Source organism: Pinus tabuliformis, chromosome 9, assembly GCF_031772625.1.
Source record: "Pinus tabuliformis cultivar Carrire ecotype Pingquan chromosome 9, CPIR1, whole genome shotgun sequence".
NCBI lineage: Eukaryota > Viridiplantae > Streptophyta > Pinopsida > Pinales > Pinaceae > Pinus > Pinus tabuliformis.
This window is the reverse complement of record NC_142307.1, coordinates 1,766,765,169-1,766,784,942: the sequence shown is the minus strand read 5'-3', so window position 1 is coordinate 1,766,784,942 and position 19,774 is coordinate 1,766,765,169. Positions and strand designations below refer to the sequence as shown.

At 37.4% G+C, this 19,774-nt stretch overlaps 1 pseudogene; it reads left to right on the top strand.

Annotated features, from left to right (window-relative positions):
• Window positions 1–10,091, top strand: part of LOC149155851 (transmembrane 9 superfamily member 4-like) — a 193,952-nt pseudogene extending 183,861 nt beyond the window's left edge.
• The last annotated feature ends 9,683 nt before the right edge of the window (window positions 10,092–19,774 follow it).

The following is a 19,774-nucleotide window of genomic DNA, read 5'->3' as shown; positions in this document are numbered from 1 at the left end:
GTGATTGTTGATAGCATGATGGATGGAGAATCCAAGGAACATAATACAAGAGCAATGAAAGCAATCTTGAATGGGCTACCTGATTCTATGAAGGCCAATTTTGAAAAATGTTCATCAGCAAAAGGCATATGGGATAAAATTCATGATCTTCACTCAAAAGGAGCATTGACAATGATCTCTAGTCAAGAAAATGATGGAAAACAAGAAGGAAATCCAGAGCCCATCAAGGAAGGTGAAGATAAGAGTGATAACATCAAGGCTAAAGAAGACCTAGAAGATGAAGAGAATGAAAAAGATTTTGAAGAAGATCTCCTCACTAAACTTATGGCTACCATGGAAGAGATTAACATTTTGAAAAAGGTAAATGAGGAACTTAAGAAGAAAGTGCAAGTTGATGACCAGGACAAGATAAGGAAGGAATTTGACCTTGTCAAGCTTTAAGTACAAGAAAGAGATGAGGATCTCGCCAAGATTAAGGAAGAATTGCATCAAAACAAGAGAAAGCATCATGAATAAATCATATCCTTGACAAATCAATTGGATAAGGCAAAGAAACGGGAAGATACCTTGCCAAGCCACCTTGAACAAAGGCACAAAAGCTTGAACAAACTTGAAGCAGAGATTGGTCAATACAAGGAAGAGGTCTCCTCCCTTATATCTCAACTAGAAGAAGCAAGGAAACAAGCGCAAGGAGCTGAGAAGGTTATGGAAGATTTGACATTCATAGAAGGACAAGTTGATGAAGCAGAAAAGGAGAAAAACACCATGATATGCCAACTAGAAGAAAAAGACGATGACATCACCAAGTTAAAATCATAAATCACTTCTCTTAAGGCCAAATCATGTGAAGCAACCAAGATGATGGAAGAAATGAAGAAGCAACTAGTTATGAAAGATGAAGATTGCGAAAAGTTGAAAGGAGAAATTGTCTTTCTTAAAAAGGAAGTTGACTTGCTGAATAAGAACTTGAAAAGCTCTCAAACCCTAGATGAAATCTTAAATCATCAAAGGTCTCCCCTTGATAAATCAGGTCTTGGCTATGCAGGTGAATCCTCAAGCAAGAATGATGCAAACCCTAATTCTTCAAAAAACAAGGACGTCAGGAAGCCTGAAAGAAATGTTGATGCTCCCAATTCCAGCAAAAGCAAGGAGAAGAGTCAAGACAACTATGGAAGAAACCTTCCTCCAAGAAGAAATGCAGATGGTGTCAAGGATGCAAGAAGAAATGGTTATCATCAAAGGATCCCAAGGAAAAAAGGCTTCAAAAGTACATCAAGGAAACCTTCTTCTCCCAGGTACCAAAGTATATTTCTTGGTTATTGCTATTCTTGTACAAACTTTGGGCACATGGCAAAAGATTGCAGGGCATATCAAAAAGATAATTATAATGTTCCCTATCAATATCTGGGAAGTAATTTTGCAAGAAGTCATGAATTCTTATTCATGAACAAATAGAGTGCTTCAAGTGTCATAACATTGGACATATGGTACATAATTGTAACTTGACTTGGGAACCTACTCAAGATAGAAATATGCCAGAAAATAAATTTACACAAGTATGGAGAAGGAAGCAAATACAATCTGAAAATCTCTTGAACTCTCTAGCCAACAACACATGTTGTTGACCTGATCTTCGACAATCTAAGCATTTGATGGGGAAACTCTGCCAAAAGGAAGACCATGCATACAGTTAGGGGGAGCTTATGATGATTAGGCATTCTTACAGAAGCCATCCATGAATGAGTCTTATGAAATCCTTGATGAGCTATATGGACAATCATTCTTTGATAGATCATCTCTCAGGAACACTCCTTGAAGAATATAATCCTTATTCATCTGATGGATTATTATTGAAGATCTCTTCCACTTGATCATTAGCAGGTAATCTTTCATGAGGGGGAGTTGGTTCATCACATGAAGGAATTTAAGCACATCTATCATGGAACACGTTTCCAGAAAGAAGAGAACCATGACAGGGGGAGTAACATACCTATGAAGAACTACTATTCGTAAAGAAAAGAAGTAGCTTGACAGGGGGAGTACTTGGGCACCCCGTTTTCCATTGATGTCAAGGGGGGAGAGAATGTTGAAAGGGCAAGAATATTGCCATCAATGACAAAGGGGGAGATTGTTAATCTAGGTTGTCATTGATGTCAATATGGCACTAGCCGAGATGGAAAATATTGTTGAGATGCCTAGTTCCAAATGATGATGTCATAAATCTTGTTTCATAAGAATGTCATCAATTAATATGTCAAGTCATTAATGAAGAATTCTTAAGAAGTGCCAAGTGCAAAGTATGTAGAAGCCCTTGATGACATATGGGGGAGTACATTTGATAATGTCATATTCTTGATGAATGACCACAATTGATGATGGCACTTGATGAGGTCTTGATAACATGGTTGGAGATCATTTTACGGTTGGAAGATTATTTTGTAGTTATCCTAATGATGTTGCACTATGACTACACTAGTATATGATGACATTGTTCATGCGTCATGCTACATGGATGTTGCACTCCTACATAATGACTCTATGATCCTATGATGACATTTATAATGATGAAGAAGCCAAAGAATGAAGAAGCCACAGTATCCCAAACATTCCTCATGTTGTCCCAAACTTTTTATGCATAAAATTTAAGGATAGCCACAAAGAAAAATTATTTTGGACATCTTGGAGGCATCCTTTGAAAATGGATCCTAGACCATCTTAAAGAGGATTTTTTCCTCTTTCTAATGAGCCTTTATTTGCCCCGAAACTCCCAATAGTTTGTGAGATATTGAATTTTTAAGTTAAGGAAATTATTCCTAGTAGTGAGCTGACCTACACTCAGTCATACAAGTCGGCCTCACTTCAAATAGACGTGTCCCTTCAGTTATAAACGAAATATCTATAAATAGACGTCTAAAAACTTCATTTTGATCAGCAATTTAGGCAAGAATTCAGAGATACGAAGTACAAGAGAAGACAAAAGGCCGAGGAGAATAAAGAGACTATTGTTTAGGACGAAAAAAAAGGATAATTATGTTTGGGCATAAAATCTTGGTCAAAGTTGTTGTATTTTCCATGGTCAAATTTGTCGTAGTTGTTGTGGTCGAATCTTTCATAGTTGTCGTGGTCGAAATTGCCGTAGTTTCCGTGGTCGAAGCTGCCATAGTTGCCGTGGTTGAAGCTGTCGTAGTTGTCGTGGTCGAAGTTACCATAGTTGTCATGGTTGAAGTTGTCGTAGTTGCCATGGTTGAAGTTGCTATGGTCAAAGTTGTCATAGTTGTCGTGGTTGAAGTGGATTTATTGGGATTGGACAAATAGAGCTTGTTGAAGTCTTCTCTTGAGAATAAAATAGGGCAGAGTTGGAGCTTTGTGAAGCAGCGTATTGAAGATTAGTGGAGATCATTGAAGACCATGATGCATTGAAGCCATTGTGAGGTGACCTTGAAGAAGTTTTGTTTGGGTAACATGAAGAGCAGTGGTGACACCTTCATGTGAGGAACAAGGGTGTCATTGATGATGTGACGTGGAGACTAAGTGAAGGCGTAGCTGAAGATTGATAGGGCTTGTTGAAGAAAACATTGGGAGCCGTGAAGTATAACCAAACATACCTTGACAAAGTGAAGCTATAGAGTTGGAGACCTTGGGGTTGGTGCCTCAAAATTGACAAGGTGGTGCCTTGGAAAGTCCAAGTTGGTGCTTGGCAAATATAGGATTGGTTTCCTTGGAGTTGGTGCTCCTATACTCAAGGTTGGTGCCTTGGATAAGATAGGTTTAAAGCCCTAGAGGATCGGAGTCCTCAGGAAACTAGGTTGGAGCCTGAACTAGATATAGGGTTGGAGCCCTTGAGGTTGGTGCCTCAAAATTGACAAGGTTGGAGCCTTGGAAGTCCAAGTCGGTGCTTGGCAAATACAGGTTGGAGCCTGGGAGATTGAAGATCGTTGTCTTCACCTAGGGTTGGAGCCCTACATATATTGTACTTGATTTATTGAAGAAATTAATAAAAGCATTTATTCTTATTGTTCATTTTTTGTTCTAAATATAAGTGATCTAACTGGTAAAAGTAACAATTGAAAATAAATATTGATTCACCCCCCCCTAGTATTTCCAACAATTTCAACCCCGGGATGTAATGCTGGCAAACAACGACAACTCCTACGTTTAACGATGCCGGAACACGTCTCTAGCCTAGACCTCTATGTGTGTCATTAAGTTTCAAATGCTCCTTAGGTTAATTGAGATGAATTTTAGAGTTTATCTTGAATTAGATTTTGATTTCAAGGCTCAAAATTCAATGTCATATGAACACACCTATGATGTAACTAATATGAGAAAAATAACTCTTTTCAATTTTGATGAAAGTTATCTAGTGTATGGAAGAGGTGCAAACAATGATGCAACAAATAAGAGCTTCCTAACTAGATCATTCAATTTCACTATTCCAATTCAATTCAAAGCATTAAATATGCCAAACCATGCAACGTAATCTATGCCTGATTCCCCTGAAAACTATGCAAATGTAATATGAGATTTCATGAACAAATGATTCAAACTGAAATTGGGTGAAAATTCTAAAAATCAAAAGAGATGTCACTCAAAGGCGATTAACACTCATAAATAATTCAGCCCCCCCCCCCCGGTGATTAAGGGGGAATTGTTTTTGCAAAATTGAAAGGAGAAGCACGCAATTTCACACTAGGGAATTCCAATTTCACACAAAAAACCCTAAATGCAAATGAAAAAACTTTTCTTTTCAACACACTTAATTTTTTAAATGAAGAAAACTAAGATGCAAAGTCTAATCACTTATTCAGATGCACTTTTCAGAATGAGGACTAGAACAACAATTCATCCAAGCAATCAATGATCAAACAAAACAATTTTGCAAGTGACCTAATGATAAGAACAAAGAAAAAATGAAACCATTTCTTACCAAAGACAATCACACACAAATGCAAACCAAATAGAGGCTTTAGAGAGACTACAAGACACTCAAGACTCAGGGAAGGTCAACTGGAAGTAGGTTGATCAAAGAAAAACTGAGCAAACAAGGCAAATTTTGTGCAAAAACAAGGATCAACACAAGTGTAGAAGAGGCACTGGTGCTTTGTAACGCAGGCACAGAGAGGGCCTAGGTCGGGTGTAACACTCTGTCAGCAGACCAGACGGTGCGTTTGTCCAAGGGAAGAGGATTCCAACATAAAAATTGTAAATAAAACTCAATGAAGTCATTTCCTAGGTCTGTTCTTGGGTGATTAAAGCAGCAAAGGTATATGAAAGAGGTAAAACAAACACAATGGACAAAGAAACCACCAAGGGAATACACAGCTCCCCAGTATGGTCTCCGATTTGTTATGCGAGATTTATGATTGCAGACAAAAGTATCTCCCCTAGGTTTGGTGGCTAACCTAGAACAACAAAAAGACAAAGGACCAAATGTTTTCCTTAAAGTAAGTAGATGAAGGGATGAAACCTACTTGGAATCTGTCGTATGTTTCGCTCCTTCTTTGGCTTGAATGCTCCAATCCTAGCTCTAGTTGCCAAAATTAGAACTTGCACAACCAGACAACACAAGGCAAGAAACTACGAGATCTATGTAGCATCATCTATCTACTTTATTCAACATATCAACATAGTATTGAAATACATGAAATAACAACATCACATATAGGAAAACAAAGAATTTTTTTCATTGCTATAAATGGAGTGAGTTACAACCATAAATATGTGTTGATATTGTAGAAGAGTTCCTCCAAGTTGTTGACTTGTCCTTCCTTTGTCATAAAGTGCACCTCCAATCACCTTAAATGCATGAAATTACTTTCAGAACAACAACATAAAGGTAGAATCACTCTCCAAAAGAAAATCCCTTGCATATGGAAGGTTGTAAATATATAGAGGAGTGGGGTAAGTTGGGAGTCCTTATCCAATTACCAATCTTGGGATTGAGATCCACTCTTGATGGGAGGATGAGATCTAAGGATAAGGGATGGAAACTCCAAGGTAGGATAGGATAGGATCTCAATGTTTTATATGAGGTAAATGGTTACAACATATCTTGGAAGCTTCTGGAAATAGAGGCTTCGGGATTCTCTCTCTTTTTCCGAATTTGTAAAACCAACGCAGGTGCAAAGTGGAGCAACATGTAGGTGATCAACGCAGGCCATAGTGGAGCAACCTGTAGATGAACATAATCTAGCAAGAGGCAGTGAGCGTTGGTCCTAAAACTGGCTTAGATGATGCAGTTTGGGGCATAAACTATGGCGAATGAGAGAGTGATGCATAGGTCTTTGTGTAATGATGATTTAAAGGGGGAATAAGATGTTGATTGATCCCATTAGGAGGCTTATTGGTCGGATGTGACAAAATGACCTATAACATTATGTATAAACAAAATATAAATTCAACATTATAATTATTATGTATAAACAAAATATAAATTTAACATTGGTTTTAAGGAAAGTGAAGTGGAATTCTGTTTGTGAGAAAGGGTGAAATAATGTTGGTGGATTCCAGATTTTGAATATTTTTTATTTGTGTAACGTTAATGTAAAAATTTGACTTGGTAAAAATAAAAATAAAATATGGTAGAGATCTGTAACTTAATGTAACGTAATATAATGTAAACATTTTAACACGAAATTAATAAAAATAAAAATAAAATATGGTAGAGATATGTAACTCAATGTAACGTAACAACAACAAAAAATAAAAATGACCCATGATATTAAGAACCTATGGTAGTGACCCATGATATTCATGTGGAATTATAATCTCTACATACACGACAAAATTCAGGGAGATCAACTCATAGGGATCTACCAGCCGCGCCGGCCAAACTAGCACGACTTAACCCTAATGGTGTCGAGGAGATTTGATCCCGTGACCTCCCAATTGGTGAGGTACTTAGTATCGTGAACTTGACCAATTAAGCTATCCTTTGGGGCTATGTGGAATATAACCTATTTAAAGGGGAAATTAAAGTAGCCTAGATCCATCTCAGTTTGATGTTATATTTAGATACATAATTAGTTGTAGAAAATCATGGCGTTGAATCACTTTTAATATAATAGATGTAATATATTCTCATTAACTTATGTGTAATAATGTGCTATAGAAATAGAGTTTTGATAGATCTAGGATGGTAAGTTTAGAAATGAATACTATGAAAGTGAGTTAGGGTGAGGGGAGGAGGTGGGAGAGATATAGGTAAAATGTAATTATTACATTCTATATAATATTTATGCTTGCCTTCATCCACTTTTTACTAGCTTTTGAGAAATTTTGGGTAAAATATAATACTATAATATTATATTTTACCCAATATTTCCCTGGTCCACTTTTTATTATAATTTTTCTTTATATTTGAAGTTGAAAAGTAAACAAAATCAATGATAAAATTAGTAGGGGTGAGGGGAAATATTGAGTAAAATGTAATATTTAAGTTAGGGGTGATAGGAAATTTTAGGTAAAATGTAAGAATATTACATTTTAATGAATAATTGCCTCCACTCCTAGTCATTTTTTTTACTAGGTGGGAGTAGTAATTTGATCCCAGTATACTAGAGATGTTGTAACTTTTAACATTTTAACTAGGTCGAAATAAAATAAAAATAAAATAAAAAACATAAAATTAATAATTAAACTAGCCTAGATCCATCTTAACTCTGGATCTACGAAACCTCTAGAGATTAAATTTCTTGAGATGCAAACCTCTTTTAAAGTGAAAAAAGATTTTATCCCTCTTCGCACTTGGTAAATTCTAAGTTAAAATGGATCTAAATTGATATAAAATCCCACAAACAAATTCAAATACATTTCTTGTGTATACCTCCTCTTTTTCCATAGAAAACATGACAAAACCAACCCATGTCTATCACAAAAAGTCATATGTAATGATGCTTCCGTATACACAACGTCATTCCCAGTCAAAAAGCCGTTGGAGGAATGAATCACGAGGTAAATAATCCCACATTAAAGTGGATGGACCAGCCACTTTCTCTCCCTCAATGCAGCAATGAACAACATGAATGTTAATTAAAAAATAAAACCATAGTTACCAAATTCCGCTGAATCGTGCTGAAGAATTCGAAAATTTGGCAATTCGGTTCTATTCAGCCATTAATACGCTATAATACGATTCTGAACGCATCACGGATTCTCGAAAAAATTGTTAAATTTTCGAAAATTTTGTTAAATTTTTTGTAATTTGTAATTATCAGAAAAGCCATCTTCCATTTTTTTTCACATGATCAGTTTTGTCTTCCATCCAATTTGATTAAAACTAAAAGTCTAGACGGTCGATGAAATTTATTTGTAATTATCAGAGAAGTCATCTTCCATTTTTTGACATTACCAACAACGTTCTGCAATGACAAGGAACTTTAAGGAACCCAACCATGGATATCCTAGAGTGTTTGAGCTTTTGGTTGTTGGAGGGTTGAGATGCTGCTGTAGAGGATTGGTATACAATTGTCAAATGATAAATCTGGTCATCGACAATAACATGTTCTGGGGGATTTCTACGGTCTGATGAAGTGGAGCTTATTAGTTTGGTGCGCGACAATAGACACTACTCCAACTATTGACTCACGGGTTTGCTTTACACTTTCATCTGATGACGTTCAATTCATACCACTCACTTCTATCTATCGCTCACGCCGAGATCCTCCATATTGCCATTCTTATCTGTATTGCCACTTACATTCTTTTTTGCATTATTCAACTACACCTTCTAAACCCTCCCCGTTGCCCACATGTCCCTCACGACTAATATTCACTATCTCTCCTGCCTCAGTCCTACTTGGATGGGACTGATTGTTTTCATACAACCAGCTACAACATCCTCTGTCATAGTTAGCTAAATTCCTTCATCATTTCTCGGCCATGCATCTCTTTTGGTTTTCGCCTTTGTGACAAATGGTGGACTTGCCCTAGGTGGTGTTGTTGTTGCTGTTGCGAGGGGTATTGACATACTCCTTCATCATCATGCATACTCTCTGCCTTGTCTCGGCTCTGAACTGCTTCAATATTTTTCCGGCTCCTCTTGGTCACAATCCGTTGAGATTCAATTTTTTCGGTGTAGTCGTGGCTCCCTGCTGTGACATGGCATACCACATTCTATTTCTGACTGTCGTTATCTTATCATTCTGATTGGGATCTACCGCCATTGTATTCTTCCTTTTCTATCATTAATCTTCTCCCTTATCTACGTACCTTCCACATTTGGTATTAATTTTTGTCGACGTCCATATCTAGCTTCACCTATTGTGGATTACTCTCTCGATGTTACTTTTATTGCAGATTTGGCAACTGAAGATCCCTAGACATTCTCTAACTACTACTCATTTATCCCCCACCAACCCACTGACCCCTCTTTTACTATCCGCCCTCTACTCCCTCCTCGTCTTCTTGTTGCATGCATTCTCATCACATGGAGATGGATTACCTGGATTCGGACACCTCTGTGCACAATGCATTCATCAAAGCCATGATGGAAGCTGAACTATCATTCGGGCGGGGGCCCCCACTTGGCCACGAGGCATCCAACTCCTCCACCGTACACTCTGCGAGATGGCCAGCATGTGCCCTCTCTGCTGCATGGGCACTCACACTTGGTACATGCACGTCGAACTCGCCACCCCACCCACGCCATTAAAATTACAGAACCTGCTCCTACTCTGGTTTTTGGATAGGATGTGCTCACAGACCGCGTTATTAGCCTTCAGAAGCGTGCTTTAGTGGGGAAGTGGCACTTTGCAGACATGGAGGATTTGGATTTGAGAGCATGGTTACATTCAAAATGGCGTATTCTGCTGGATTATATGTTGACTGTGGTCCGTTTGCTCAACGGATGGTATAGCTTCCACTTTCTCTATTAGGAGGACCTCAAGAAAATTCATTCCATTCCTTGGGTTAAAGGGCGCAGCTTCCTGGCTTTATATCCCTGGTACATTGGCTTTAACCCATTGAAGGATACTCCCCAGAACAACTTGATTTGGGTTAAATTGCCCGGACTCCCCATTGAATTCTGGTCGAAGCGTGCCTTTACTAACATTGGCAATGCAATTGGGAAGTTTGTGTACATGGATCCTTGATGTCTTAGGGCACCAAACAAACGAGTGGCTTGGATCCTCATCGAAAAAAATTACAAAGGAGGCTTCCTGGATCACATTTCACTCAGCTGGAGTGATACTAAAATGATTAAGAGGCTGGACTTCTGGGGCATCACTTTCTGGTGTCTTAACTGTCATCGAACTGGACACCTGCTGGCCCATTTCCCTCGACAATGGGGCCCCATACCTATGGTGACTCGAGGTCCATGGGGTGCTCACAGAAAAAAGGCCATAGGAACAACTACAGATGATTTGTCACATGGAGGATCTCAGACTCCATTGCGCGGCCCTGGCTTCTTACTGTATACAGGTAATTCTATGCCAACTTCACTATGTAAACCATTCCAACCCTCTGTCAATTTCCGTTAGAATTTGCTCCCATTCCCATCTCCCCCTCACTATATTGTGATACAGAACCCTCTTCACATGATGCCACTTTTCACGGGGTTGCTGCACATATTCCATCCACAAGAGATGATTTGTCACCTCCTCCAAATGCTCTGCCACATTCGACACATCGTGACCCCCTCTCCGCATCTCACATTATGTATATCCCGGAAAAAACACCACCTCACCCCACTCCTCCCTCCCCGACATCTGACCCATCTCCCGTATCACCTCATTCTCCACTAAATAACCCCACGAATTCCGTGGACAGTGACATGGACTTCCTTCTCCAGAAAAAAATGTTGGACCTCCGGTCGCTCACCATTCATAAGTCACCCGATCCTTCCTCCCCCCAAATTAGTCCCTCATCTGCTGGCAACATCATTTTCCGCCGCAAGAAGCCACGCGACAACTGGCACTTCCATGGACGTCCACGCCCTCCACCCACTTTCAATCTTGTCGATTCACCCACCCTTATTGATGTACCCATTGCAGATTCTATCCCAACTCGGGCCCTTGGAGCACGGAAGCCCGCTCTCAGACAAAAATGACCTTTATTCTTTCCCTAAATATGCAGGGTCTAGGAGTCGCCCCTAAATTTTTGGCTCTTAAGGATCTCTTTTCTTCTACCCACCCCTATATTATTCTACTATAAGAAACTATGCACGCTACTCCCCAGGTGATTGAGTATTTTCAGAAAATGCTTCCAGACTGGCATATGGATGCCACTGATGCACTTGGCCTCTCGGGAGGTCTGATTACAATCTGGGATCCCAGATTGGTTAAGGTCCGGGCATTCTCCTGTTTTGCTGGGATTCTTATTGCTGGACATATTCGTGGCCTTATGGGTCGCATTCATATTCTCAATGTGTATGCTCCTTACCATGATAGGGAGCATTTTTGGCAACAAATGGTTGAGTCGGAGTTACTTGATCTATCCTCTCTTGTATTGGCAAGTGATCTTAATTGCACTATTGGCACACATGAGATTTGGGGCCGAACCAGAAGAGATGATGTCATGGCGGACAGAATTAAAGACATAACCTTGGAACATAACTTGGTAGATATCACCCCATCCACAAATTGCCCCACTTGGGATAATGGTCGCTCGGGAGAAAACTACATTGCAAAGCGACTAGACCGCTTCCTCCTTCATGAACATATCATTGAAAGACTGGGGCTTGTATCATCTGATATTATCAGCTGTCATATATCCGATCACTGCCTGATCGCTCTCGACTGGCGCATGGCTAATTTTTGGGGTGGATTTTCCTTCAAATTCAACCGGACATGGTTGGAAGATCCCGCCTATATTGAACTAGTTAAGGATGTTTGGGGCAAAGAAGTGAATAGACGACCCTCCCATATTACAACTTTTCTTGAAAAACTAAGACTTTTGCGATTGGAGACCAAGCAATGGGAGATTAGAAAAAAACGACATATGAATAACAAACTTGTTGCTATTAATAAGAATCTCCGGGAGATTCAGCCGCTCCTATCCTGGCACTCGCTCTCGGTTGACACTAGAAATCACATACAGGCTCTGGAATTACAAAGACAGGCATTGCTTCTCATAAAGGGATCCACATGGCGATTAAAGAGTCACGCGGTCTAGCTTCAGGTAGGGGACCGCAATACTAATTTCTTCCACAGATTCGCTAACTCTATGCGCCACACAAATTCTATATGGGAGATATATGATTCGAATGGGAAAAAATGCCAAACGCAAAATGATATCGGTAGGGTTTCCATCTCCTTTTTTCAACAAGCATACTTCCGTAGAACTCTGGACAGTCCCGAGGATCAACTTTGGGGAATACAACACTACTCCATCATGTTTGATGATGTTTCAAATCGCGATCTATACAAAGTTGTCACTGCGGAGGAAATTATAGAGGTTCTCAAATATTTCAAGGGTGACAAGAGCCCCGGCCCCGATGGATGGACAATCGAACTATTCACTCATTTTTTCAAACTCTTTCAAGTTGATCTGGTAAATTTGGTTGAAGAATCCCGGGTACTGGGACATGTTCATCCCCTTCTAAACTCAACTTATATTGCCTTGATCCCTAAGAAGCCCATTTCACATTCCTTCTCTGACTTCCACCCCATTTCTCTTTGTAATCTTGTTTACAAAATAATCTCAAAGACCATTGCTAATCGCTTGTGGCTCACTCTCTCCTCCTTTATCACCCCAAAAAAATTTGGTTTTTTAAAAACCGACAGATCTAGGATGTCGTTGCTATTGCACATGAATGTCTACATACTATTCACTCCAAGAATCTCAATGCGGCCATTATGAAAGTGGACCTTAAAAAATCTTTTGACTGCTTAGATTGGGGTTATTTGTGTCTGGTCCTACACAAAGTGGGTATTCAGTCCTCTGTTACGGAGTGGATTATGGCCTGCGTTTCAAATGTGCAATATGCAGTTATTATAAATGGATACCCGACGACTTTATTTAAGGCCGGGAGGGATTCTTCGACAAGGTTGTTCACTTTCCCCTCTTCACTTTATCTTGGCATTGGATGGCCTGAGTCTCCATATATCAAATGTAGCTGCTGATGGACATTTCCAACCACTCCACATTGGAAGAAACATTCGGATCTCCCACAACTTCTTTGTCGATGATGTGCTCATCATGGGGATGCTCAACAAGTTTGCTTGGCTACACCTCTTCCACATTTTCATTAAATTCAGAAATGCTACTGGACTTATGATGAATCAAAGTAAATCAACTATTATACATGCTCATGGTGATAGGGATATTACTGATTATATTGCTAATCTATTTGGGATTGCTTCTGAGAACATGTCTGGTGGGATAAAATATCTTGGTTTCCACATTAAGCCTTGTAAATACAGGGTCTTGGACTAGCAGTGGCTTATTGACAGATTTTATAGGAAAATATCGGGTTGGGAATTCCATTGTCTTTCTATGGGCGGCCAATTCATTCTCATTCAGGACGTGATTACCTAGATGGGTGTGTACTGGGCACATTTATTCCATCTGCCAATATCCATCATCAAGAAGTTGAACAGGATTATTGCTCACTTCATCTAGTCTGGTATGCGGCAACGACAAAAATTCCACCTCACTAAACTTTATCATATCTCCATGCCGAAGCAGCTGGGTGGTTGGGGTATCCTGCACTTAAAAAGATTTGGACATGCTCTCCTGCTCAAATCATTATGGTGCAGGATCTTTAGTGTTGGCATCTGGAGTCAAATTATTAATCATAAATATCTGAAGGACATAGATTTTAAGGTCTGGTTGCGCAGGGGGCGCATTTACTGTAACTCCGGTTCGGCGGTTTGGCACAATTTTACGAAGATAAATCACCTATTTATATCTATGCTTACATGGAGACTGGGCACGGATCATCACATTGCTATTGGATGAGACTGTATCTGGGGACTTGAGGATATCGATGCTCTCCCGTACCCTCTCCTTCATGGCCTAAATGAATTGCGCATTTACTTCTGGCAACAAGTCATTACGATTTGGCAAAATAATTGCCCCATCTGGAAGCACTCCACGGCGCTGGGACTACAGGGACAGGCAGCCAAGGAATGGGATTCGATTTGTTTACAACTTTGACAGTTTGGCATCCACAGAGACTCGGCTAGAGACTCGATCATATGGCATGGCAAGATGAAGGCAGACAATATAATGGTGGCAGATACATACCAACGACTATGCTGTTTAGAAACCAACAAGACTGAGGTATGCTGATTTTCAAAATTCTGGAGTTCTCACATACCTACTAAAAAATCTCTTTTTCTCTGGTTAGTTTGGTGGAAAAAAAACTTGACATGGGAAAATCTACAAAAAAGAAGCTGGTCTGGACCTTGGTATTGCGTCTTATGTAGAAAAGCGGAAGAGGACAATCTGCATATGTTCATAAACTTCCCTGAGGTTACAAAAAATTGGAATACCTTGAATGTCTCATTTGGGCTATAGCTCCCACTGTTCTCTGACATTCCAGACTGTCTCGAATGGTGGAGTAAGCAGCATGGCACAAGGCGCTTCATACCTCCCAATTTCCTTTGGGAGATCTAGAGGTGGAGGAACAATATAATTTTCAATGAGTACGGAGAAAGATGGGCAGTGGTGATGGAAATAATTCGAAGCATAACCTCGGCTGAAATACATGCTGGCACATCCAATAAAATGTCCAAAAATTCCAAATTTGGCTCGAAGATCACCTACCCTGCGGGTTTTTTTGATGGAGCATCACAACGCAGCATTTGTGGATGCGGATTCATTATCCGATATTCACCAGTGTTGACATATCAGGTACACTAGGGGGCAGGTAAGGGCACCAACACAAAGGCCGAGGCCATGGCGTTATGGGGACTCCTCTGGTTCATACATTATCTGGATATTCCTTCTATCCACATCTATGGGGACTCAAAGGTCATCATAGACTATGTCTGTGGAAAAGCTAACATCAACAAATCCTCTCTACAGGGCTGGCTTCAATAGATCTCTACTCTCTGGAACCCTCTCCAACACTCCTCCATACAGCATATCAGCAGGGATTTCAATACAGAGGTGGACAACCTCTCCAAAAGAGGCATCATGGAAAATCTGGATGGACTCCGCATATAGATCAAGATGGACGAGACTTGGTTGGAGACCGAGATACTGCCTTTACCAGGATAACTTCTAACTGGACATACCCTTTTTTGATAGCAGATTGACCTTCTTTGTATTTCATTTTGTTCTTCATGTAGTGAAAAAAATACAGATGTATGCCTAACATCTGCTAGATATGCTATACTGAATTATCTAGATACATCTTACAACCTAGAATTAGCATATAATAATTTTATGTTTCCTGGTCTGGTTATAGGGATTCTTTTTTATGCACGTTTGCAGATTAGCTTAGATATATATCTATGATATGCTCCTATTGAGATGCAGACTATGAAGAATATGTAAATTCTACACATGATAATATATTGCTTTTTTCATATGCATAAAAAAAGTCATCTTCCATTTTTCTCGCATGATCACTTTCATCAGCCATGCGATTTGAAAACTACAAGTGTAGATGGCCAGTGAAATTGTCCCTTTTACAGACCATAGCTTTGGCCTTTAATTATTCTGTTATGTCAACATTTAAGGATATTCAATGGTTGAAACATAATTTTAGCTCATCCAGAACATTGAAGAAAGAGAGCACAAGGAGTTTCAAACCTAATACTCCGAAGACATGTCAATGATGGTTTGCTCTATTTCATCGAATGGGGAACTCAGCTATAGCTATGATTGATGATTAAAAATTTCATGGTCCTTGTTTGATCAAAGTTACGTGTGTATATGATAATTTTTACATTATATGTAATGTTTTTATAAATTTTATATTAAATAAAACAAATAGCAGTGATACTTAAAATTTCATTTAAAAAAAAAAAAAATTGTTTCCACTTTATTAACTTTTTTATTAACAATATTGAGTAATGAGTAATGATATTCCAAACTATTTATAGGTAATAAAATTGTTGATACTTAATAAAATTAGTTGGAATTTAACCCTTTTTTAAAGAATTTTGTATAAGAATATAATTCATGGTTTTAATATTTTTATATATAATTAGGAGAACAATGAAACCAGTTCTATTTATTTAGATTACTTTTATCTTTAATCTATACTTTATTCATTTAGTTATTAAAAAATGATCTTATAATGTATTAACTATTATTTTTTTTTATTAATCAACTAACAACTTTGAGGATATATTAATATTTTACTTTTCATTAGGTTGAAGAATTAGTTTTTCTATTCTATCTCATTTACTTTTATTTATGAGTTTTTTAAACTAATCTTAATATCTAATTTTTTTAGAACTTTTATAACATGATTGAAAGCCGTTTAAAGTTTTTGACATATTCAAAAAATTAAAAAAATAATAACATATATACTTCCAAATTTAATCAATTTTTTTCTCGAATTCCAACTTAATAACTATGTTTTAAACCCATGTAATTTCACATCTCAAAAATAATATTGAACGCAAAGGATTCAAAGTCTTGCACATGCCAGTACATGTTTCGACAGTATCAGAGCAAAAATGTCCCATGACGCTGCGACCTAATTGACAGTACATGTCCTGTGACAACATCATGGCTTTCAAATTCGGGTTTGATTTGCCTTTCAAGTTCCATATTTTGTGAATTTCGAGAGAGAGAAAACAAAATGGCGACCAATTAATTTCATCGGCATCCGTGTTTGGCGGGCAAGAGTCTGACCTGACATTCATGCAGCATTTAAATATCATTCGAAAAAAAGTATTTAAATTCTGGGTTTTTTAATGGCTAAAAAGAAATAGTTGGTTTATGGGTATTAAATGAATGAGATTTTATATATAGTATGTTAATGAGTATTAAATGAGCCGAGTTTTATCTGTCTATTGTTAAATCTTAACATGGTGAATATATAGTACCGAATTCATTTAAAGGAGTAGTTTAACGAGGCAGAGGAATTGTCAAAAGTAGCCAGAATTAAGGTAAAAAAATTTCAAAAAATCTTGTAAAGGCAGTGTTTGAATCGTGTTTTTGATGGTGAAAATGGATTCAGCACCATCAAAACTGTCTAGGACACCTAAGATTTTGAAGTTTAACAACTATAACTTAGATTTACAATTGCTCTAAATATAACCGAAATTTCCATAACTTTCTGGGCAACTCCTCCTCCCTGTTAGGCTAAGCGTTTAAGACACTGTATATTCGTTGCCCTTTTTTATTCCAATAAATAAAATAAAAAATCTTGTAGAGGCAAAATGGATTTAGCACCATCAAAACTGTCTAGGACACCTAAGATTTTGAAGTTTAACAATTATAACTTAGATTTACAATTGCTCTAAATATAACCGAAATTTCCATAACTTTCTGGGCAACTCCTCCGCACTGTTAGGCTAAGCGTTTAAGAAACTGTATATTTGTTGCCCTTTTTTATTCCAATAAATAAAATAAAAAATCTTGTAGAGGCAGTGTTTGAATAGTGTTTTTGATGGTGAAAATGGATTCAGCACCATCAAAACTGTCTAGGACACCTAAGATTTTGAAGTTTAACAACTATAACTTAGATTTACAATTGCTCTAAATATAACCAAAATTTCCATAACTTTCTAAGCAACTCCTCCACCCTCTTACGCTAGGCGTTTAAGAAACTGTATATTCATTGTCTTTTTTTATTCCAATAAATAAAATAAACCACAAATAATGGCTTTAATTGGCTTACAATTGAACAATTAATGCAAGAAAATATATATGCCCACTGTTCAGCTCAGTACAAGATCCAAGAATCGAATCCTTGCATGCAAACCTCCACGTCAGGACAGTTGTACTGTCCGACGGGTCCGCTTTGCATTCATTGATTCCACGTATCATTTTTATATCAAAATCTCATGTTTAAAGGCGCGCGGCAAATCTGGAGAAATGATTCGGCAAAACCCCATATGTTCGCGTGCATGAATGAATCCACTCTCTGCGACCCTCTTTGAAGAATTATTTACCGAAAAAAGAGAATCGGCGATCTGAGTCAGCATCACCCTGCTAATGCTTAAAAATCGTCTTGTTATGCCAGGTGGACACACTATCCTCGCGATTCGCCCATCACAATTAATTTCAAAGTTGTCTTATTAGGTGGAGGAATTCCCTGGATGGCCAAAAGTAATTGGAATCTGGGTAAAAAATTTTCAAAAAATCTTGTAGATGCACTGTTTGAATCGTGTTTTTGATAGTGGAAATGAATTCAGCACCATCAAAAATTTCGAAGTTTAACAACTATAACTTGGATTACAAAAATCCTTGCTGGATTTTCTCTCAATATGACCAGAATTTCCATAACTTTCCGGGCAACTCCTTTGCTTTGTTAGACTAGCGAATTTCAAAAATTCTTCAAAATTAGACGGAAAAAAATATTTTTAAAATAAAATAATAAATATATACATACTCCTTCCATATAAATTTAATTATCGTTATTAAATGATTGTGATGTCAGACATAACGGCAACCAATAAATCCCATGCTATCGGGCTTTAAATAAAAGGCGACTGTATATGCCAACTGTTCGATTTTGCTAAGGTCAAAATCGAATGGTGGACATATACAGCCGCCATTCATTTAAAGCCCAAATCGAACAGTGTACATATAGAACGACCGTTCATTTAAAGCCCAATAGCATGAGAAATATGGCTCTCCAGACATAACAACGAAATATGGCTCTCCAGACATAACAACAACCATTGGAAATTTGGTGTGTTATAGATCACAACAATAATGTGAAATTCGTTAATGAGTTGTAGAAAAAAAGGGTTTATATGAACAAGTGACTTTGACAGTGTCTCCAACATAGATTTTGCACGGAAAGAAAAGACATGTTCGTTATTAGTTAATATATGAAAAGAGAATGTGGCCGTGGCACTAACATTACTGCAGATAACCATGGTTAATGTTTGGTTGTGGTAGAGTCCAATTTCATTGTAGCGTTGTTGGAGTATCCCCTTTTGCTTTTGTTGTTGGAGAGTATCGCCATGAATGAGATTAAAAATAGAAGGTATATGATTATATACTTCATTTAATCTCGAGTTTGAATATAGGTCACAAGTATTAATTTGATCTTTAAAAGCTCGAGCTATTTAAATTTTTTTTTATAGGATTTTATTTAATTAAGCATTTAATTATATTATTAGTTTTTTAATGTTTTGTTTAAATGAATAAATATTATTTATGCGATTTTTTTTTCCAATTATATATTGATAGGTTATAGGGTATAATTCAGTTTCTGATCATTTTGATATGAAATATTGTGTAAATTAAGAGATCTAAGGGTCTTTTTTTTGGAATTAACATGTTCTAAGGAGAGGATGATGAATACAACCCAATTGTTCAAAAAACATAAAAATTATATATTGATAGATAAAAATATTATTCGAATTTTTAAAATTCTCTAATAATGTATACAAAATTGGCCAAATCAATGGTTGGAAATAAATTAACGCTGACCACGACCCAATTGTTGATTCCTCTAATTTAAAAAAAATAAAAATTATATATTGACAAATAAAAATATTATTAGAAATTTTAAAATTCTATAATAATATATAAACAATAGACCACAATTCATAATTGAAAATAAACTAACAAAAATTTACATTTAGAAATATAAATATTATCATTTTTTAAAATTCATTTAATTTCAAATAATTAATTAACAATATAAATGGCATTTTTTTTAATCAAAACATGTGTTCACACTCATAAATAT